Here is a 23,580-nt window from a genome sequence, read left to right as displayed (position 1 = left end):
GTGCTATGTGCCTCCCACCTTCCCAAAAGAGTTAGAATCAAGCCATGCTATCGAATAAACAGGTCAACAAGAAAGACCAACATGAGGAAGAGGGAAGAATCCAGGCCAACAGCTCAGCAGAAGGTCTCGAGAGCAAACAGTCCAAAAGGAAGCAGGCAGTTCCAGGACAAATGTCACACACACATTCACACATACAACCACTGTGTCTGACCTTATGTGAGAATATGTGGATGAATAAGCAGTCTATAAATAGAATATTAAGCAAAAAACAAAAAAAAAATTTATTGTGCAGTATACGAAAAAATAAAACCATGGTATACTGCATAGCTGAGCTGTGAAAAATAACTGTGAAAAGAAATTGAAATATAACTGTCTTGGAGAGTCGGTACCTCTATTTTCCTTAATAGGAATTTCAATGCTTGATGCCTAAATCTGAACAGATAAAATTCAAGGAATATCAATATAAACATGTTTATTTATGTATGGAAGTAAACACCAGAAAAAAATAATTAAATGAATTGAAAATAGTTGTTTCTGAGAAGTGGAAAATGGTAATGTAAATAAGTGAGACAGGAATTTAAAAGCTATATTTATGTATTATTGTAATTAAAAAATGAATTTTTAAAATAGAGGAAACCAGCTGGGACCAAAGAGCAGACCTATAGTCCCAGCTACTGAGGAGGCGGAGGAGGGAGGATTACCTGAATCTCAGAGTTCAAGTCCAGGCTGGGCAACGTAGTAAAACCCCATTTCAAAACATGTAAAAGAAGGAACAGAAACAAAAAATAGGGCAGCAATTAATCAATGAAACATGTAAACTCCCAACTGTTCAAGACAAATTGATAATGTGAAACTTCATTTTCTGCCATAAACAAGGAAAACAGATAAATCTCAATCTGATCATCCTAGTTAATCAAATTGTTACAATTCAATTTAATCCACTCTCTCTTTTCACTTTACAGAACATGGTGTGAGAGGTCAAATACGCCTGAATCCTCACACTTGTAGCTCTAGTTTGCACATGTTAAAAGGGCCCTGGACACCAGTGTATGAGGAGGAACTGTGGGTCTTTGTTGTCACATGGTTCCAGTGAAGCCTCAGATGCAGCTTCGGATGGATAAACATCTTGGCCACTGCCAGCAACTACCCTTTCACCAAAGCTGACTATAGCTTCTGATAGTGAGCTTTACCCACATGTGGGGAGAAGGATGAGGCATACCCAGCCTCTGGACCTCCTTCCTGTATTTGGGGGATGTCTCACTGTGGGAGTTTTGAAGAGAGGCATACTTTTCAACATAAAAGCAAAAATGGTCAGGTGCTCATCTACCCAGAGTCCCTTGAAGCTAAGGCCTGGGCACCTGACCTAGTCTTAGTCAACCCTGAACCTAGAGCTAGAGACAGAAAAAGGCAGGAGGGAATTATCACAGATAGGGGCAAGGGCAACAGCATCCAGTGCCCAGAGACAGCGTGCTGAGGTGACAGCGTTGGTGCTAAATGTCTGGTCCCAATGGGGTAGTCAGCATGAACACCAATTTCTACAGTTCAGTGGTGGGGCCGCCCTACCCATACTAATTCTGTGTCTGACTTGGCTATGAATCTGACTGTGTAGTCTCTATTTTTTCCTGCTTGGCTTCTGACAATTCCAGAACCCCTGTAATATCTTCTGTAATTATTCCCTGCCTAAATCCCTCAGCTAGGCTCTGTCACTTTTTATCTGAGAACCTTGAGTGATAACCTGCTCAGGATACACAGGTAGACCGTGGTGGGTGTGTACTGAAGTGAAGAATGAAATGCTTACGGTTTTTCAGATCTCAAAGCAGAATGAAGGGCATGTTTCCACAGAGAAACATGGGGAAGGCTATGTTTTAAAATACAAATAAGATCACGTTCCTGGAACATTATGGATCAAAGTTTTGGTGAGCTCCTCTATTCTCTGCATTATTTTCCTCCACTAACCAACACATTCAAAATTCTAAATCACTGACTGTAAAATAAGCATTGGAAATGTAATCAGCTTGTGAATTGGGAGCTGCCTATTCACATCTGGCCAGAGACTCACACTCATGATTCCTATTGTTGTCAGTGGGTGAGGAAGAACAATTGTCTTTGTCTTTCCACTTATGAGCAGTTTTCTGCAAGATGAGGTAGTTTGAAAACCAGTGTTCAAGAACTCACATGAGGATGAAATGCAAAGCAAGGCATCCAGAGATTTATATTCAACTGCAGAAACATCAATATTGCTGAGAAGCTACATCCATCAGTTCAGGGCACTGTGGCATATTTAGTTCCAAGTCTAAGGATGCTGAAGCTGGGCTATTTATCTGCGTATGTCTCAGGTGAACCACACAAATTTGCAGACGAAGCTAGAAGTTAAGAAAGACAGTTCAGAAAAAACTGTTGATGTGACCAAAAGGGCTTCCTAGAAGAATCAAATGCAGTGATGACATTAATAGAAATGAGGACACAGAGAAAGTGTCTCTCTGGTACCCCATTGTTTCTGGAAACTGAGGAAGTCTTTCATGACAAGGAACAGCTATCTTTTGTCAGTTGTACACAATAAGACTGTACATACCCATAAAGAGGGCTTACAAAATAAATGCAAAACTTGGTGCATGTGTATAATTTCCCTTCCTGTGGTGTTATTTCATAAAGACTTGCCAAGAGATCAGTCCCTCTGTCATAGGAGTCAGGCGATAAATCAGTAAGGGGGAAAAATTAAATTTCAGTTGGTGATATAAATGCTACTTCAAATTCTATCCGCTGCCAGAACATCTTTACTATACATTCTTCTCCAGTGCAATCCATTCCCTTGAAATATCTAATGGCTGCTAAAACAAGACCTTCATTCCACAGTTGTCCAAGTGAGTTATGCTGTGCTCATGCAGTGTTTTGAAAAGCTAAAGTAAATTTATTTCAGTCACTCCCAGATTCGCCCCCCACCTTGCTTTATTTGGAGATCACAATGGTACAGTGATTCCACAGAGCAATGTGCATGGACCAGGGGGAGCACATGATCCAATTAGCACAGCTCTGGGAAGAACTTGGCACATCTCCTATCTAGATTTCAGAAAAGAAGAGAAAAAATGTGTTTGGGGCTAGAGGGGGTCCAGGAAATTCTTCTCAAAAGTTGTTTCCAGGAGTACCTTTTCGAGAATTTTAAAAATAAGAGTCTTTTTTTTAATATACACAAGTATAAATGAGCCAAATTTATAGCTAATTAATAACCTCTCAATTGTGGAATCATAAATGGCAAGTTCCAAAACAGATACATTGTATCAAGCATGAATCAATACTTGGTTATATAGAATTTTTTAAAAATTTTCCCCCTCTAAAAAGGCTTTAGAGGGCTGGGGCTGTAGCTCAGTGGTAGAGTGCTTGCCTCGCACCTATGAGGCACTGGGTTTGAGCCTCAGCACCACATAAAAACAAATAAAATAAAGGTATTGTGTCCATCTACAACTAAAGATATTAAAAAAAAAAAAAAGGCTTTAGAGGTCCTTTCAAAATTTACAGGGGTTTTATTTGTTCAGTGAGAAGTTCTATATACAACCATCATAACTAGCAGAATCTTAAACTTCTACCACAAGAATCCCTTGTTGGGATTATATAATTTCTCAAACACCTTCTTAATCTGAAGTTTTAAAAACTAATTGAATATGTTAAGATACCATTAAAATAGCATATATTTCACCAACATCATGGATAATGAACTAACAGTCAAAGAAGTTCCATGGAAAGTATAAAATGATAAATTGGTATTATTCATTTGAAAAAGAAGTAACCAGGACAATTCAAAAGATTGCCAGTACTTCAATGCTTACTACAGACACAGCGGATACAATACATAGAGACAAGGAAAGAATTATGTGACAGTTAACAGTCACAGGGTTTAGTATGTTGGAGCTATAGGACATATATACTCTGGAAGAACACTATTCACAAACCTCACAGATCACAGGCCTTAGACTTGAAGGAAAAGAGGTTGGAAAGATTTCATTGTAAAAGCAGAATTTTCATAGTAAGATTCTAATAGTCATTACTACAAGGTTCACTCAAAGTAACTTAGTGCATCAAAACTAGCTGCTATTAACTAATGCACCACTATTTTATGTACTAAGAATAAAATCAAAAGTGCTGCCAATAACTGTAAAGGGTCGGCAATTCTAAAATATATCAGATTTCAAAGATGTTGAAATGTAAAAACATATATATCTTAGACTCAATGAAATACAAATAGTGCAGCCAGCTGCATAAGAAATATGCTCATAAAATAAAAATGAGCATGAGTAGTAATTAGATAACAACAAACTAATAAACCTACAGGAAATTTGATAGAAATCTCTTAAAGAAATAAATGGTTTGATTCACAAATAGAAACTCTAGGCAAGGATTTAGGGTAATGATAGAAACAAGGACACTGCACCACGGAGAGCAGATCTTCATCATGCCTCTCGGTTCAAAAGCATTGTGTATATGGATTATCAGGAAGAAATTGAAGTGCTTCTCGACAGCACATATACTAAAATCAGAAGGTGGACACAGCCCCTGCATAAGGAAGACACACACGTTCACAAAGCATTCCAGATGTGTAATAAGTACATAGTGTATACATATATCCAATCCTCATGTGGTACACTTCAAACAAATAACAATCATTACTTTTGTCAATTAAATATTTTTTAAAAAATAAAATATAGCTAGAAAATTCTCATAGAGGAAAAATGGAGAGGAAATGATAGGGGTGGGGAGAAATTAAAGTCAAGTGGCTTGAACAGAATTCTCAACCTCTGTATGTAAGAAGTCATGAAATGAATAATTTGGAGTGGCACTTCCTAGAAAGCAATACTAAAACCGCCTGTGGCTTGTAATCACAGAGGACACTCAATGAATTACAGTAATGTCACAAACTTCACATGGGGGAGTAGGGTGAGGAGATGTACTATACATCCTGGATGAACCGCTGTGGTTCACAAAAATAAAAATGAAATTTGGAATTTTCAATCCATGGGTCCTCTAATCTTTCCTCTTCTAATTTGCCCATTTCTATCAATATTATTGGCTTTTTCATGTAATAAGATAATAAAAATTAATTAATCTCATTTGAACTTTTAGAATTTCAACATGGAAGAAATATAAGGAACTTCCCAGTTGGGAATCAAATTATGACAGAGTATGTCAACTATCCATGATAGACTAATCACAACGAAGCAACAAATTTTGGCAACTGTCAATGAGCAGAGAGATTCAGGCATTGCCCAAGGGGGAAAAATGGCAGAGACATTCGAGTTCATTATTTTAAAGTGCTGATTATTTAAATTCTTCATACATCTATATACGTAAGGCAAAAGAGTCTTTTACATTGTCAAACTACAAAAACAAAATACTTAAGTCCAATACTAATCAATAATACCAGTTTTTTAGTGAAAAAATAATTTAAACGTCATAAAAGCCAATCTCAAAGAAAAGTCAGCAAGACAGAGTTGGTTCTTTGAAAAGACTGACAAAATTGACAATCCTTTAGCTAGACTGCTGAAGAAAGAAAAGTGAGAAGGTTGAAATAACTAAAATTAGAAATGAAAGAAAGGGCATGATTACCGATTATACAGAAATAAAAAGGATGATGAGAGAGTACAAATGAATAGCCACAAAGGAATATGCTAGATGAAATGGACACTTCTTACAAGTACACACCTACCAAGGCTGCATCATGAAAATAGAAAATCTGAACAGACCTGCAGTTCATAAGGAGATTGCCAATCATCCAAAACCCTCATAACAAAGAAAAGCCTGAGACTTGAAGCCTTCACTGGTAAATTCTATCGAACATCTGAAGCAGAATTAATAGTGATCCTTCTCAAACTCTCCCAAAGAAACTGAAGAGGAGGAAACACTTGCAAATGTATTCTAGGAAAACAGTATTACCTTGATTGTGTCTTATGAATAAACACACACACACACACACACACACACACACACACACTCACGGGCTGGGGATTGAACCCAGGGTCTTGTGCATAGGCAAGTACTCTACCACTGAGTCTCATATTCATCCTCTATGAATATTGTATGCAAAAAAATCTTCCACAAAATACTAATAAATAGCATATTAAAAGGATTATACATCATGACCAAATGAATTCATTCCTGAAATCCAAGGATGGTTCAACATGTGAAATTTAATCAATATAATATACTGCATTCACAGAAAGAAAAGACCAATTATCATCTCGAGTGATACAGAAAAAGCATTTTAAAAAATTCAAAACCTTTTCTCAATAAAAATGCTTAACACACTGGTAATAAAAAGAAACTACTTCAAAACAATGAAGCTATATATGAAGTGCTCACAGTTAATATTCTCAGTGATAAATGTCTAGAAGCTTTTCCTCCAAGAGCAGGAAGAAGACAATAATTATCATTTCAACCGTTTCTTTTCAACATAAAACTAGAACACAGAGCAATTAGATAAGAAAAAGAAAAGCATCCAACTGGAGAGAAGAAAACTTACCACTGTTCTCAGATCACATGGCCTCAAACATAGGAAACTCCAAAGGTTACATACATACATACATAAACACATACCAATTAGAATAAATGAATTCAGTGATGTTACAAGACACAAAACTGACACACAAAAATCAGGTGCATTTCTATACACTATTAGTGAACAATTAGAAAAGCAATGAATAGGCCAAGGAGAGGCATAGCTTTGCTTGTATTCTTGATAACAGTCATTCCAATTTGGGTGAGATGAAATCTTAGGGTAGTTTTGATTTGCATTTCTCTTATTACTAGAGATGTTGGACATTTTTTAATATATCTAATGATCACTTGTAATCTTCTGTGAAGTGTCTGCTCAGTTCCTTAGCCCATTTATTGATTGGGTTATTTGTATTCTTGATATAAAGTATTTTGAGTTGTTTATAAATTCTAGAGATTAGTGCTCTATCTCAAGTGTGTGGTAAAGATTTTCTCCCACTCTGTAGGCTCTCGCCTCACATTGTTGATTGTTTCCTTTGCTAAAAAAAGCTTTTTAGTTTGAATCTATTTATTGATTCCTGCTTTTATTTCTTATGCTTTGGGAGTCTTATTATTTGACTCAGCTATCCCTCTCCTTGGCCTATACCCGAAGGAATTAAAGTCAGCACTGTATAGTGACACAGTCATGTCAATGTTTATAGTAGCTCAATTCACAATAGCTAGATTGGGGAACCAACCTAGATGACCCTCAATAGATGAATGAATAAAGAAACTGTGATATATATATACACAATAGAATATTACTCAGTCATAAAGAAGAGTAAAATTATGGCATTTGCAGGTAAATGGATGGAGTTGAAGAATATCATGCTAAGTGAAATACACCAATCCCAAAAAACCAAAGGTCAAATATTTTCTCTGATAAGTGGATGCTGTTACATAACGGGGGAGGGAGTAAGGAAAGAAAGGAGGAAGGATGGATTATGTAGAGGGAAATGAGGGGTGGGGAGGGGGCGGGGGGAAGGAAAGATAATGGATGAAACAAATATCATTACCCTATGTACATGTATGATTACACAAATGGTATGACCCTACTTCATGTACAACCAGAGAAATGAAAAGTTGTACCCCATTTGTGTGCAATGAATAAAAAAAAGAAAAAGAAAAGAAGAAGAAAAGCAATGTAAGATAACTGTTTTCATCAGTTTTTTCACAAAAGGCCTGAAAGAACAATTAGAGAAGAAAATGTTTATTTGGGGACTCATGGCTTCAGAGGTCTCAGTCCATCAACAGCCAACTCCATTCTTTGGGGTCTGAGGTGAGGAAGAACATCAGGGGAGAAGAGTGTGGCAGAGGAAAGCAGCCCAGGAAGCAGAGAGAGAGAGCTCTGCTCAACAAGGACAAAATATAAACCCCAAAGGTAGGCCCCCAGGGACCTCCCTCCTCCAGCCACACCCTACCTGTTTACAGTTACCACAAGTTATGCTTATCAGGGGATCAATGCATTGATAGGTTAAACTTCTTATAACCCAATCATTTCATCACTAAACTTTCTTAAATTGGCTCACACATGAGCTTCTGAGGGACACCTAATATCTAAACAAAAACAATAACAAATCCAATTATATTAGCATCAAAAACAATGAGATACTTAGAAGTAAACCTAACAAGGCAATCATGGGGAGGCCTGTTGAGTTTTTCCTATCATCAGAAAACAAGTCTGCCATTGCACTTCAAGATACCAAAAGAATAGCACCATATTAAATAATGAGCTGAATGACCTTGGCCAGCAATGAATGCTGAGTCGCCACAAAATGGCTAAACTCACAAGCCAAGGTGCTGTTAAGAATGGGAATTACCATCATCAGATACAGACAGGTTGAATCTGTTCAAAAAACTATACTACCAACTTTGAGCAGTTATTCTAGATTCATAAAATAATTTTTTTAATTTTTTAAAAATTTTTACAGACTGTATTTTGATTCATTGTACACAAATGGGGTACAACTTTTCGTTTCTGTGGTTGTGCACGATGTAGATTCACACCATTCGTGTAAACATACATGTACATAGAGTAATGATGTCTGTCTCATTCCACCATCTTTCATAACCCCCCCTCATTTCCCTCTACATAATCTAAAGTTCCTCCATTCTTCTCTCACCCTCCACCCTCTCCACCCCCATTAGGTATCATCATCCACTTATCAGGGAAAACATTTCGCCTTTGGTTTTTTGGGATTGGCTAATTTCACTTAGCATGATAAAATTCTTGACTGACAAGGATCTTTAAAATATCATAGCACATGTGAAACTTATTTCACAGACAAGAAAATAAGGCCCCCCAGGAAGAAGCCCCTGGTGTACCCCAGGTCATATAAGCAGATGACAAAACTAGGCCTGGCACTCAGGTTCTCTGTGTTCCTCTGCCCTCCCCAGCAAAACTCCTGAACTTACATTTGGGAGTACCACCTTAGTCTCCTGGTAGGAAAAGTCCACACGACACACTTCCTTGAAGATTCTTCACTGCATCAGTGCATGCCTAATATGTTTATACCAGCTCACCACTGTCCTAGGAAAGAAAATCCCTAGTATGATACGGAAAGCCTTTTACTAAAACTAGACCTTTTTGACTGCTGGGGCTGTTGCTGTCCCCTCTGAGTGGAAAGGGGTTAGGGTCTGTCCTGTGAGAGTTGGCCTTCCCACTGTCAATTGTCCAAGGAAGAGGCAGATCCTGAAATTAAAAAATGGGAACTTGCAAGGAAGGACTTGCAAGGGCCTCAATCTCTTTGATGTCTGAATTCTACATCTTCATTAGTTAACAGCCATATGTGGGGGGAGGCTGGGGTTGGATGGTCTACCCAGACAGGCAGCCTCATAGGGGCCCACTAAGGATGTTTCCAGATCTGCAATATCTCATAGTCAATTTTGTGGGGCTCTCAGATTTTTGTTGAAAGTCATAAACTCAACTTCTGTGTCCTGTAGGGAATTAAAGTCATGTTTCCAAAAGTCGGTGGAATGGAAAATGGGAACAAACACTATGTCCCCAAAGAGCTATCACTGTACTGGTAGCAATGATTAGCAAGGATCCCAAAGGAAAGGAGAACTTTTGGGACAGGAATCAAGGCAAAAGGGCTAGGTTCATATCTTTTCCTCGTTATCTCAGAGGAAGGAGTATTTAATTTAACCAGACCCAATGCGTTTCCTTGCGAGCTAACATAGGTTAAACGGATTATTCTGGCAATATGGGTTGCTACTCAGCAGAGGAGCGCCATGATGACCATCTGCGATGTGAAGTCAGCAGCCACTCCATGCCCAATACTGACCGTTAACTATTTTGAGTTTAATTCTTCCAGCAATCACATGTCTCTCTATGTGCTGAGTACCTGCTCTTGATTCCCAGGCATGGGAGAACGTATCCTTTATATTATGCACTTAGTGCTCACCCAGATTCAGGAATGAACAAACATTAATAAAGTAAGTTGTAGACAACATTATGTCCATCGTATAGGCTAAAAAACTGAGGCTCAGAGAAAGCACTCATTCATGGATAGCCAGTGGCAGAGCCAGAAATTAATCTCAAGGTGAGCAGAATTTTAGAAGTATTTGGAAACAGTCCCTCTACGATGGAAATCCACCCTCCTTTGAAAGATACCACTGCAGGGAACCTGTAATGATGGACCTTGAGGTAAAATGCTTCACTATCTCAGAAAACGTTAATGTGTAAAAGAATGATCAGAAACGTGTTTTTAACCCTGCTCTCAAGTCTCATTCTGCAATTACTGTCAAGCATTCCTTGAACATAGGAAGCTTTTACACCCATTTGTATGCAAAAACACCAGTTTTTCTTGTCAAATCCAGGTTTATGAACTATAAAAGCAACTTAACCCCATTTACTATGAGAAAACTCCAACATACATTCTATTAATGCCCTTGTAGTCTCCAAGTGAATATCTCATTTGATTATAACATTGCCACTATTTTCACCAAAAGATATAATTTAACAGAAGATTTAAAGGGCAAAATCTGAATGGAATGATTTTCTTTCTGGTCATTTCTTTAAGCCTGACAAAATTTTTGTTCTAAGAAATTATTTCTTTAACTTCACCCAGAGAACATAAACCAAAAGGGGTCTGGTGTAAATTACCAGTGCTACGGAAACACTGAAACTCTACATCAGAACTAGTGATAAGACTTTCTCCAAGGAGGCGCGATTCCCCAAACGCTACCCATCACCTGATAACCTCTAAGTGCCCTTCTCTGTGACTGCGCCAGCAACCAGCTGTAATTAAAGTTCATTTTGTTGAAAGCGATGGCTTTTCTCTGCATCTCTTTTCAGCTACTGCTCATCTTTTCTTTCTGCTACTTTCTATAAGACATCAGACACTACGTTTGACGTGTCATTTTACTGATCCACATTAATTCATCAAAGCAGTCTGAATGCCATCAAGATTTGTTTTAAAGGTCTAGAATGCTACGAAATTCCGTTGTTATTTGGATAGCCATTTATCTCATCTCCTAAACCAGGGCACTTTTGATACTGAGAGGGGCATTATCAATAATGATACCAGAACACCAGGCAGAGCAAGGATTGTTCCAGAAAACCGTCATTTAAGTCACTTGTTTTGTTAAGGAACCAAATACTACACTTCCAGGTCTTAAAAAATGAAATAAAGACGATGGTGGGGAAGGGGCATAGAGGTTCCTCTGTGGACAGAAAGTCCGAAGAGCCAAATCAGAAGATCTCAGGAAGGCTGTAGGCTCTTCCAAAGCATCAAAACCCAATGACGCTTCTGAGTCACCTGACCCCTGCTCCTCCTCCCCTGGTTATGGAAACTGTGTACAAGCGAATGCAGCCTGCCATGTGTCGTGCATTCTTTCTTAATCACTGTTTGATTTTACTGCCATCCTCACACTCTTTCTTGATGCCACCCAAATATACGTCAACCATGAGTTTCTTTCCCCTGGCTTCCTTTTTTTATTTCCCATCCCTGGGTCAATAAACCAGAGTCAGTGGTACTCGCAACGACGCTGTTAATTCCTACATAAAAGGAGGAATCCAAGGCTGAATTACACACAAGTCTTTGCCAGATAACTGTCCAAAATGTCTTTTTGCTAGATTTTGTTTAAAACTCACTCCAACCTCCACTTCTACACGCCCTAAGCAAGATGGTCAAGGGTCAAGTTATTCTAGTGAAGTCACCTCTCTCTTTGTATCAACTGATGTAAAAGAATAAAGAAACTAAGCAACATAACAAAAGTGTCAAAATTTTCTACATATTAAACTGCATATCAGTTCTCCCAACCAAGACCCTGTGACCTTTGGGGAGCATTCCTAACTCCCACCTGAGGCTGGTGAGGAATTATGTCTTGTCCATCACTGAATCATCCGCATCCTGCAGAGTATCTAACACAAAACAGACACTCAATAAATATCTACTGAGTAAATGAATAAATAAGGGGATCATGGTTAACTTTTTTTTTCTTGATCGCAACTCCTTACCATCTTTGCTCCATTGATTATCTCCTCTTAAAAGGCAGTCCCATTATAGTACAAGCTTTAAGGTCAGTCAAAAACCCAGGTCGAATCCCTAATCACTTACAGCAATGTGACCTTGAGCAGGTTTTCTAATCACTCTCTCTGCCTTAGTTTTCTTACCTATAAAATAAGATCCTATTCATAAGGTTTTGTAGGATTTATGAGATTTGAAAACAATTCCTATAAAAGGCCACACAGAGACCCAATAAGCATTTGCTGACTGACATAAACTACCATTCTCTTCTGTAGTTGCAGACCGAAACGTAACTATCAAAATCTAATTTGCCAAAGTTGATCTTCATGTAAGCAGCAGATAGGCATCAAGGGTTGTAATGCACAACTGGAGTCTGCTGTTAAACATCAAAGGAAGAATTTAACACCTGCCTTAAATGCAAGAAAACAACAATTAGTTCACATCTAAAAGGGAAAGGTGCATAATACAATCTGACTTTCTTGACCAAAGTATTAAGGGATTACAGCCGACAGCAGACTGAAGCTTTTTTTTCAGGGATCACACCACGGGGGAAGGCAACCTAGAAATGGTTTTTAAACTCAGCATTTTTTGACAGCTTCTGTTTTTCATAGTCAAGAATGCACAGGCCAAGTTTGCCTTTAAAGTGCAAAACTAAACCACCACAGACTACAAGAATAATATTTGGTCTCCACAGTGTTTTCATCTAACTGTACTTACTTTTCCAACAATTTAAGATGGAGAATCAGGAAGGAGAGAAACATCACAGGTCTCCGGGCAACTTTAAATTTATGGAAAAAATAAACTAAGTTTGTTGCTGCTGTGCAGCAATGTTCTAAGAGACCCACTCTGCTTCTGTTTCTCTTCTAGGGAAGCTCCGTGTGTTCTATTTCCATAACACCTGAACTCTCTGTCTTCTGAGGCTTCAAGAGCTATTTAGAGGCCCTTCCCTTCCTCTTTTCCAATAACAGCAGCCTAGACAAGCTATGAGACTCCCTGGGGTTTGGTTTCCTCTCTCAGCTCACTGCTGCTCTCCTGGAAGATCTAAAAAAAAAAAAAAACCAACAACAACAAAAGAAAAACACAGAGTTTTCCAAAGCCCAGAAGTAAAGTTGATCTTGAATAATCTTTTCCATTTTCTTAAAACCCATCACTTCCTACTCTACTGGGATACAGTTTGAAGCGAAGCCTAAACTATACCTAACAATTCAAGAGAGTAGATGCAATAGTTACTAGAGAATGTGAACTCTGGTATAAACACAGCAAAGGATGTCCTGTGATAAGCATGGTCATAATGCAGCAGCATTAAATTCTGCCCCACAAGTTGGCAACTCTGGTCTACTATGAAGGTTATCTGAACAAAAGGGGCACCCATCTGGATTAGAATTAATATGTCTAAATTCCCAATGGACCAGGTGTACAAAACTATTATCACAACTTATTTAATTGTATCATGTGAACTAGAACTATTCTACAAGAAGGAACTATGACTGCATTATGTGTACACAGGTTTCAAAATCATTGCTCTGACTGGGAATGTAGCACAGTGGAAGAGCTCTTGCCCAGCATGCACAAGGCCTGGGTTAATCCCCAGCATCACCAAGAAAAAGATCACTGCTGTAAATTTATCAATTTAATGTTTAACTTCTTTCCTCCACTTGTTAATTTAGCTTAAGCAGCAGGGATGGATACATGAAGTTTAAGAAAATATAATGGAAGATCAAAACTTAAAAAGATTAGAAAAATTCTATTCCTAATTTCATTTCGGAGGCATGGATCAATAAATACTACTGAATCTTAGTAGTTGAACACCTCACCTTAAGAACATTCAGCCCGTTGCTGGTCACATGGTACATGCTGAATCACTGCTATTTCAATCTAAATTTGAAACTCAAATTAAGTTCTCTGAAAGCAATGGTATCCCTTATTCACCTTCCTTTTTTCCTTCCTCACTCCCTCCCCTCCCACCCCACCTCTTTCTTTCTTTCTTTCTGGAGACAGGGTCTCACTAAGACACCAGACTGGCCTCAAACTTGCAATCTTCCTGCTTCACAAGTGCCATGTTCATCTTTCAATAATGAGTTCCTAAAATGGTACCTGGAACATAGTAGTTGTTCAATAAACGCTGGTTTAATAAATGAACTAAAAAATTGAGAAAGCATGTAAGATCTGTAGAACATTCTGCATCTCCAAAGAATCTGGGTTGCAATTTGTTCCATAAATAAATAATATCTACTGTCTATCAAATGTTCCTTCTGTACCCAAAATTTCATCTGACTCATTATGAGTTTCTTTGGAGAGAGAAATATGTGGTTAAGCCTCCTCCTTTAGGTATAGGAATATTAACTGATACCACTAGGCAAAAGAATATGTCACCTGCATTCTGTAATATACCAAAGGGACCATGGAAGACACTAGGCTTTATACACAGAACCCATTGGCCAGTGACACAATTTTGAACACATATGTAGCCCCATGAGCCCCTCCTGTTCAGGATCTGTCTGGTAACAGTAAACAATATAGAGATTTTAGAAGATGGATCCTATTCTGCTCTTTGTTAGATGAAAAATCTACACCACATATTTCACATTTTTATAGTCCTTTCTGAAAGCCAAAATAGCCTCAAATTAAACAGAAGGCTAAGATACAATTGTTTCCCTTTCACTAAAAATCATGTTGTAGGTAAATGTTTATTAACATGGATATTTTTTATTTATTATCAAGTGGAAAAGATGGGTTACCAATTTGTAGTACTACTATTGAACAATATGTACTTAAAAACAAGCATAAGTATGCATTAAACAGAGTAGCATGGTGTTGTGGTTTTTTGTTTGTTTGTTTTTTGATTTTTACTTCTTTCAAAAAAAATTCATGGCAAACTATTAAAGACTCAAGTTTCCAAAAATCTACCTTCAGTAATTAAATAAAATACTTGAAGGAACACTTTGAAAATGCATATGTGATTAAGGAAAAAGGAGATTAAAAAGAAGTGTGGGTGTTGTTTGGGTCCTAAATTTCCTCTAAAGTTATATGTTTGCTTTGCCAAAAGGAAACCACCAACACAGTTCAGCATTCTGTACGGTTTTCAAAGCGCTGTCGAGAACATTCTCTCATGACTTTTGTAAGTCTCTAAAAGGACTTCTCTCTTCCCTTCCCCATCCTGTCATGTTAACTTCCACATAACTAGTTAGTTCTTCAGAACTATATTTGTGTGCAGAATACTTCTGTGTTGTAACCTTCTTTTTTGTTTTGTTTTTATTTTTAACTTAAGGGCGAGCAGCGAACATCCTTCCGCGCAAATAAGCATTCTTTTACAGCATCAACTTTGCTGAGCAGGGGTCTTTCTGCCACAGTCCCTCTGGTTACACAAGGGATGTCTTTAGCCAATCACTGTGAACAAAAGCCCCACACATGGCCCGCCTGTATAAAATGGAAACATAACTTCTACAACAAGCCACAATGTATCCCAAAAGGGAATATTTTGATATAATGGGAGGGAAATAGTTCCCCAGAGACCATATTAAATTTTACAGAAATACTGAAATATTTGAAAGGCATTTTAAGTAACATGTTTTCTGAGGGTAAGTTATATTTCCTATCTAAACACCACTGCAACTACCTGGGTCCTGAAGCCCAGAGAGCTCATCTTTTGCCTTTTCATTCTACCTCTGGGGATGAATCAGTGACTCCCACCATAATTCTCTTTCAAATACCCTTCCAAGATGAAATAGTAACTACAACACAAAGAATTCCCTTTATTTCAGGGTTAGTATGTGATTATAAGATAACAGAATTCAACCAAATTCCTATAATTTTAAAAATTCCACTAAGAATATTTCACTATTAGAAATATTTTACTGAAACAAAAAACTTGTTTTTTGGTGTATAATTTCAAGTCCTTGGTTTTCTTTGCATTTATATTTTAGCAGTCTTGACAGACCTTAGAAATTATATTTATGCCTATGTGCAGTGCATACACACACACAATTTTTTCAGTACAAATATTTAAATAATCTTCAAATCAGCTTATATTACTACAAAATAATGCATAATTTAATTATAATTAGATTTATAGTGATACAATATAATAAAATCTATAAAATTTGATCTGACTTTTTAATGTGTCTATAAAACTTAAGTTCTTTTCTGTTTTGTCTTAAAACATGTTTTAAGTAGCTCATTTATATTGTTAGAAATGGAGATAACACAGAAGGCAATCTTAGAAATCAGAAATTTAATGGGAAAACAGCTTCTATTTATCAACGATATTGTTTCCGGAACATTATGGGAAGGAGATTTGTATGTTTGTGTGTATGTGCGTGCACATGTGTGTGTGAATATTTTGTTCTGCATATATTCTCATAGGCATTTGATCCTTAATACTTTGAAGCTGTATCTACAAAAAAGTAACTGACCTGATTATCTTTAAGTCCCATTTTACCTCTTCCAAAAGATCAGGGAATAAAACTGAACTTTCTGGTACAAAGCAATTTTTTTCAAAAAGACAGCAAAAAGTTCTAGGATTGTAGCTCAGCGGTGGAGCATCTGCCTAGCAATTGCAAAGCTGTGCGTCCAATCCCCAGCACTGCAGGGGAAAGAAAGACAGAAAGAGAAGAAGGAAGGAAAGAGGGAAGGAAGGAAAGGAGGAGGAGAAAGAGGGGAAGGAAAGGAAAGGAAAGAAAAAGAGACAGGGAGGGAGGGAAGAAGAAAGGAGAGAACAGCAAAAGCATTCATAAAGGTTTCTCAATTAAAGGTCTTAGAGTCCCTCAAAAGTTATAAAATACTAAAATTGAGAGGTACATCAGTTCTTTCAAGACCAATCTGTATGAGGGATTTATTAGACAAGCGAGCCATGTCTTGTTCTCCTTTCCAGACAAGAAAATAAGTAGATTTCATTTTTACTCTAAAAATCCAAAACCAAAGAGCCTACTCAAAATGCCTCCAAGTCTAACACACCTGTAGCTCAGAAAACAACTCACTTTTGTTTCACGCCCTATTACACTGTCTTATTTCAGTTTAACTCATCAACTACAAACCTTACAAAGGTTTGATTACAACCTTGAGGACTTAAGTCTGTGAACCCAAAAGATTGGCACAATGCAGAAAGCATCCTAATCTCTTGGAAGTTTTTATAAAGAGGTCTCCTAAGTCCCTTTCCACATTTCGAATCCATAAAAGCACATAAAATTTACTAAGCCAGAAATGAAAGAAAGTAGAACAGTCATGGCTCCATTGTTAACCTTCTGAAACAAGCATAACAGAATTTTTAAATGCAAGTTAAAAATTACTTACTTTTCCCAGATCTTTGGTACAAAGCTCAGAAGGCAAGTTCCCTTCTCCCCACAAAGTCTGTTAATTAATAGCAATCACCCAAGGAGGTCAGGCAGCCCGAATATATCTATAAATTGTGGAGAGACAAAAATTCAAAATTCAAAGTCAGATTAGAAATTAAAAATCAAAATACCCCATTGCTATTCAGAGTATCCATAATTAAAATAAAGATTTCGTCAGAATACCTAAAAGATGAGCTATGCAGGCTATCTGTCTTTCATAATACATTAACAAGGCTTTCTAAATCTAGGTGGCATTTTGATCTGTCATCTTATTAAAGTTCTGAAAGCAGGAACTCGGAAGACTTCTTGGCAACTGCTCGTGTTGAAAATGTCTTTCTCGGGGAGTCATAAAAAGGAACAGAGGGAGGATCTGGACTCCTAATTATACTGTCACTCAGGAGGGAGGGAAGTTCTCCCAAAATCACACTTTGCCAGCCCCTGCCCACCAAGATGAGCTCATTTCATGAACACAGAAGTGGTTGTAAATAGAAGTGAACAATAACAACCTAAAGAAAATTATCAACTGCTAAACACTCTTCAGATGTATGAATTTAAGCATAATTCACTTTTGCAGGAGAGATTTTTGTCCCTAAGAAAATGAAAAACCTGAAATTTCTGTATGATTAATAACCTCACTTAAACCATAAGTTATTTCTCTAACAATCCTGCAGATAAATACGTAGGTAACTCATTAATAAACCAGTTTGAGTAGGTAACTCATTAATAAGATAAACGAGTTTGAGTAGGTAAAACAGATGCCGCAGGTAACCTATAACCTAAAGTCTGCATGTCCCTTGGGCTCCCTCATTCTGGGCCTTATATTAGATGAATTCCAAGAAGCATAATAAACTCAATTACAAGCCAGATGACATTAAGAAACCAGTGAATTAGAGGCAGGAAGTACTGTTACAGCAAGCAATCATAACTAAAAAGCAGACAGATCCCACCAATACCAATAAGCATAATTTTTGATTAGTGTCATGGTTATTGCCAGCATTTACCCAGTGTTGACTCTCAAGCCACGTTGTTCTCTAAGTGTTTTAGTGCATTAACTCTGCTTAAGATAGGAAAGGGAATTTCGCATATCAGCTCTTCCCTGGACCTCAGTGTATCTGTACACAGTACACTTGTTTTTCTTAAATTATTTTAAACTGTTTATTGTATTTGTTCTAATTGGTTGTACATGACATTGATTTTGCTATAGCACCTGCGTGTGTTCCAAGAAAAAAATCTAAATATAACTCAAATGTCATTGTTCGTTTATGCATGATTTCATTCCAAGAAACACTAATTGCGAAGGGTGTACCTAGGATGAACCCAGCTGCATGAGAATACACCCAGTGCCTCAAACATCTACCAGTGACCTCAGTTTCCCCCCATGCCACGAGCCACACCCATCCATACCTGATATCTCAACTCTCCATCCTATCTCAAGTCACCTGTCCTACCTACACTTCACAGTAATTCACCACTTGCAACCCTTCAAGGTGCCAGTTCACAAGCAAACGTCAGGACTTGTCCAAGGTAAAGTGCTGTATTTTTGTGTTGTGTGTTTCCTACCCATTTGATTAAATATTGCTACAATTTTTATTCAGTTATCTTTTTTTAAGTATCACTGATAGTTTTTGAGTGTTGCATTGCCAACTCCATTTTTTTCCATAAGAGCTGTAGGTTTTGCTATATTATTTTACGTAGTATAGTGGTTTTTAGAACTATGTATATGATATTTTAGCAGAACTGACTAGATAATAACTAGTGTTAACAGAGATGCTTGTGATTTCTCCAGAAAGCTTAAATTGTGATTTTCATATTTTGTCTTCACATTTAAGAGTAGTGCCATGATGCAATACAATTTTAGAAATATTTTAATTCACAACATTTATAATTACCAAGAATGAACACTTATGGGTCAATTTCAATTGTGTAAAAAAATTTATTTGTAAGAAATTATCTAATGATGTTTAAATGAGGTATTACTGCAGCATTCTGGATAAACCAATGTGATGCAATAGAAAGATTCTTACGGACAAAAGAGATTATCCATACTGCTGAAAAGGAAAAAAGGGAATGGATTTGTCATTCCCTAAAATCAATCAATAAAAAAAAAAAATCTGAATTTTATTTTAATTTCTTAAGATATGCATAACGATGCATACAAAGGAAGTTTCTATTAAAAGTAATATCATTTTATACAATCTAAAAACTTGAATGTCCAACCCTGGGTAAAGTTTTTAAAAAGTGTATAATATTTAACAAAATGGGAAAATGTTTTTAAGCAGTATACAGTGAAAAAGTGGGTGATAAAGCAATTGCTATCATCCCAATTCTGTGTAAAAGAATGTATCTACATAAAAGATGAGAAGGAAAAACCGCCAACATTTGAAAAGGTGCTAATTACAGACAGTAGAATTAGAACAGAATAATTTCTTGCTTTCTTCATATTTTGCATTTGGTAGGAAAAGCCTCCTTTTACCCCCATTTTAATTTCACATGTGAATCCACAAAGTATTAATAGGTCTAGTCAGGTGGCCAAAACTTTGAAATTATTTTGTATTTCACAACTCAAGAACGAATACAGTTCCAAGAAGTTGTTTAAAGTATATAAACCCGTTACAGAGGCCAAAATAAAATTTGCTTTCACTTGCTAAAACAGTCATAAATTTAGTAAAACCCAGATGAAAGATTTTTTAATTATATAATTGCATCTGACCTATCTTACTGAAAGAAATTTTGTTCTGAATAAAGAAATTGTGTTCTGGATAAAGTTCCTTTCAAATAAGATCAAGATCAGTCAAATACAAAGAAGGATGGATCTGTTTGGGCAAGGAGATGAACTTCTAACTTAGGGAGTTTTAAGAAAGTTAGAAAAGAGAGATCCTTTGTAACCTCCAAAGGAACTCAGCAATGTTAAAATTTTCCCAGTAACAGCAAAGCTTGAGTTTGAAAATAACCCATTTGCCAACAACACTGAACCTTCAGTCCTGAGTGTGCTTGGTTTAATCCCACACACTGACACCACCTAAGGGCCCAGAGTTGGGGGACCACAGGGACAGAGGGGCAGTCCGGGACAATCTGACCAGTGCACACCTGAGTTCACTCACCTGTGCTTGGTGAGCAGCACATCTAAATGACACATCCCTCCTCATTTTCAGTGTGGCCTGCCTGGCACATCTGTCCACCCAGGAACTTTATGGTATAAGACAGTAACTTTAATAGGTGTGCCCATTCTCAAGCATGTACTAGGATTAAAAGCCAACAAGCATGTTTTTGTGTCTGTGGGGGTGGGCTGTTTTGTAAATTTCCTAAGCACCTTTAACAATATACACATCTGAATAATCATGTTCTTGCTATACAAAGGATAGAGTAAGTAGACTTTGGTGTTTTGTCTGAACTTCCAAAAATGTTGACACAGATGAAAAACAAAACCTTTATGTTTCAAACTGCTTTCTATATGATACTTTATATTTTATATTTGATAGGTTCCCTATGAAATGACTGGTTTTGTGTTTTATTGAAAGAACAGAATAGGCAAACCAAACATTTTGATTATACTATTACATATAAAAAGAGATCTTAGAGGAGATACTAAGTTCCAGAAAAATCAGTCCAAGGTCAGTATCCACCTGAGACACTCTACCATTATATCAAATGCATGATTATTTTGGGAAATAACTGAAATTCTTTGACTTCTGTGTCTCACAAGTTGCTGCCTAAATTCTACACATTTGCACCTTTAATAATTAGCAATCAAATATTATCATCAGAAAGCAAATTCAGATGCTACACCCAATTATGAGTATTCAAAATAAAAACTGCATTTTAATTTTTAAAAGAAGAGATGCTGAAATATATATCCATCTATATATACACTTTACACTGATTCTGGAAATAGGGAGCACTTGGGAACTCTTGGTATGGAAAATATATTGCTTTAAGAGTTAGTATATGCATAGGTCAGGGGAAAACATTTTATCATTTTTGGATATAAAAAAAGGCTACCAGTTTTTAGACTCTATCTGGAAAACAAGCAGAAAGTATTTGCTGGGGTTCGCAGGTCACTCCCTGGGCAGAACTCCAGTGTAATCTAAATTGGTCTTTGGCACTATCTCATTTCTCCTTTTGCATTCCTCTGCCACCTCTGAGCTAAAGCCCCAGATCTCTTACTTGGATGGTCTGTTCCTTTCACTGGTCTTTTCCTTCCAACACTGAAACTCCCAATCCACCAGAAGAATAATCTTAGCAGAAGGGAATAAGGAGAACCTAAACAAACTATGGATGATCTATAACTTTTCTGGGTCAGATGAATTTTTAAAGAAAATTGTGAGCACCCGAATTCTTGTTTCTAAATACTTTAGCTCACTGGAGAAATGGCTGAATGCAGGTCTGGGTTAAGGAAAGCATAAAATAAGTCTAGAATGTCCTAGTATGCCGCCAATATTAATGCAGACATGATAAAGGACATAGAAGTTGCCTTGAAAGTGCTGCCACCTGCCAAATGTGGGATAATCTGAACAACAAAAAAGAATGGTATCAATGAATTATAACAAATCAAATAAAAAAGGGAACCAAGAATCCACAGGTATTTATGAGAAAAGGGAGAAGGGAAAGCTCTTCTTTATAAAGAATGTCAGCTAATAAACGTCACAGGAATAGAAGAAAACCCCACTTTGCAACCAGCGAAGTACTAACTGATTCAATCAAGGATCATTCATGGATCTAAAACCACTCAGAAAGGATTGCTATGGATCAGGCACTTGCAGTCTCAAAGCATCATCCCACAGATCACTTATCATCTACCTAGGAGAGAAGGTAGCCTTACAGTGCAGAAGTCTGGAAGGCCACCTCATCCAAGGGACATGTGGCATAACCCATAACAGGACAACATCACCTGTGTCCACAGCCACTGGGTAGCACAGTTTGCCAAATGTGCTTATCATCAGGTAACTAGTAGACAAATTCAGATATTGGTAACATCCTACAAGACAAATGTTTTGGTATCTGCCAAGATGTCAGTGCCATGAAGAGTAAGAAAAAAGAAAAGGAGGAAGACTGTTCTAAATTAAAGGACCAAAAGGAAAAAATACAATGGGTGGCTGTTGAATCTTAGATGAGGAGAAGTGGTTGCAAAAGACATGATCAGGATAATTGGTGGGATCTGCATGTGCATTCAAATATTATCATATATCAGCAAGGATAATGGTATTATCAATTATGTGGGAGAGTATTCTTGGGTCTGAGAGATACATATAGAAGTATTTAAGGTTACCAGTTCAAGAGCTTTACAACTAACTCAAACCATTCAGTAAAAACTGTGTGTGTGTGTGTGTGTGTGTGTGTGTGTGTGTGTGTGTGTGTAGAGACAGATAAAGCAAATTTGGCAAAATGTTAACATTTTGGATGGCAGGTTAGTCATAACCTATAAAAACTAGTAACCACAGTCATTTGTAGGCTACACTTATGCCATCTAAAGTAAGATCCTAACAGACCTTATGGTTGAAAGTGACACAAATAGTAATGTAATTTCTTCAGTGTTAAAGCATTTAGTCCATTTTTCAAAAAATTTCTTTCAACTATTTCTTCTCTGAAGCAATTAATGGTTCTTAGTTTGGAGGAAGAACCTTGAGAAAGAGGTTCTTTGTCACTCCAAGGAAGAAGACGGCAATGGATAAACATTAGCAAGAGGTACAGTCAGTTCTCCTTCACATATTCTGAAGAAGAGAGAGGTCTTAAGCTTTAAAAACGCTCTGCCATTAGTCATCAAGAATACAAACAATAATAAATGCTGGAGAGGATGTGGAGAAAAAGGAACATTTTCACATGGTTCATGGGATTGTAAATTAGTACAACCAGTATGGAAATCAGTTTGGAGGTTCCTACACATGGAACCACCGTGTGACCCAGGTATACCACTGCTTGGTATTTAAGTCATCATACTACCATGACATGTGCATACCCATGTTTATAGCAGCACAATTCACTATAGCCAAACTGTGGAATCAGCCTAGGTGTCCATCAACAGACAAATGGATAAATGTGGCATATATACATAATGGTTTTATTCAGTCATAAAGAAAAATGAAATTATGTCATTTGCAGGAAAATGGATGAAACTAGATACCATCATGTTAAGTGAAATAAGCCAAATTCAGAAGGTTGAGGGTTACATGTTTTCTCTCATGTGGAACCTAGAGAGGAAAAAGGAGAAGAAATATGGGGATATCTCATGAAAATCAAAGGGAGATTGGTAAAGGAAAGGGACT

General features: G+C 37.2%; 1 protein-coding gene across 13 annotated transcripts in view; it reads right to left on the bottom strand.

Moving 5' to 3' along the window:
* Positions 1 to 23,580, bottom strand: part of Apbb2 (amyloid beta precursor protein binding family B member 2) — a 332,249-nt gene that overhangs the window by 214,682 nt on the left and 93,987 nt on the right. For 11 of the 13 annotated variants that reach the window (XM_047566062.1, XM_047566068.1, XM_047566056.1 and 8 more), the window contains one exon: positions 17,280 to 17,385. The exons of 1 other annotated variant lie outside the window; for it this stretch is intronic. The gene's annotated coding sequence lies outside the window, so the exon portion shown is untranslated. Of the gene's footprint in view, positions 1 to 2,175; positions 2,195 to 17,279; positions 17,386 to 23,580 lie in introns of those variants that run through there. One more of the 13 variants, XM_047566058.1, reaches the window with a different exon arrangement.

Source organism: Sciurus carolinensis, chromosome 10, assembly GCF_902686445.1.
Source record: "Sciurus carolinensis chromosome 10, mSciCar1.2, whole genome shotgun sequence".
NCBI lineage: Eukaryota > Metazoa > Chordata > Mammalia > Rodentia > Sciuridae > Sciurus > Sciurus carolinensis.
This window is presented reverse-complemented; position numbering and strand designations above follow the sequence as displayed.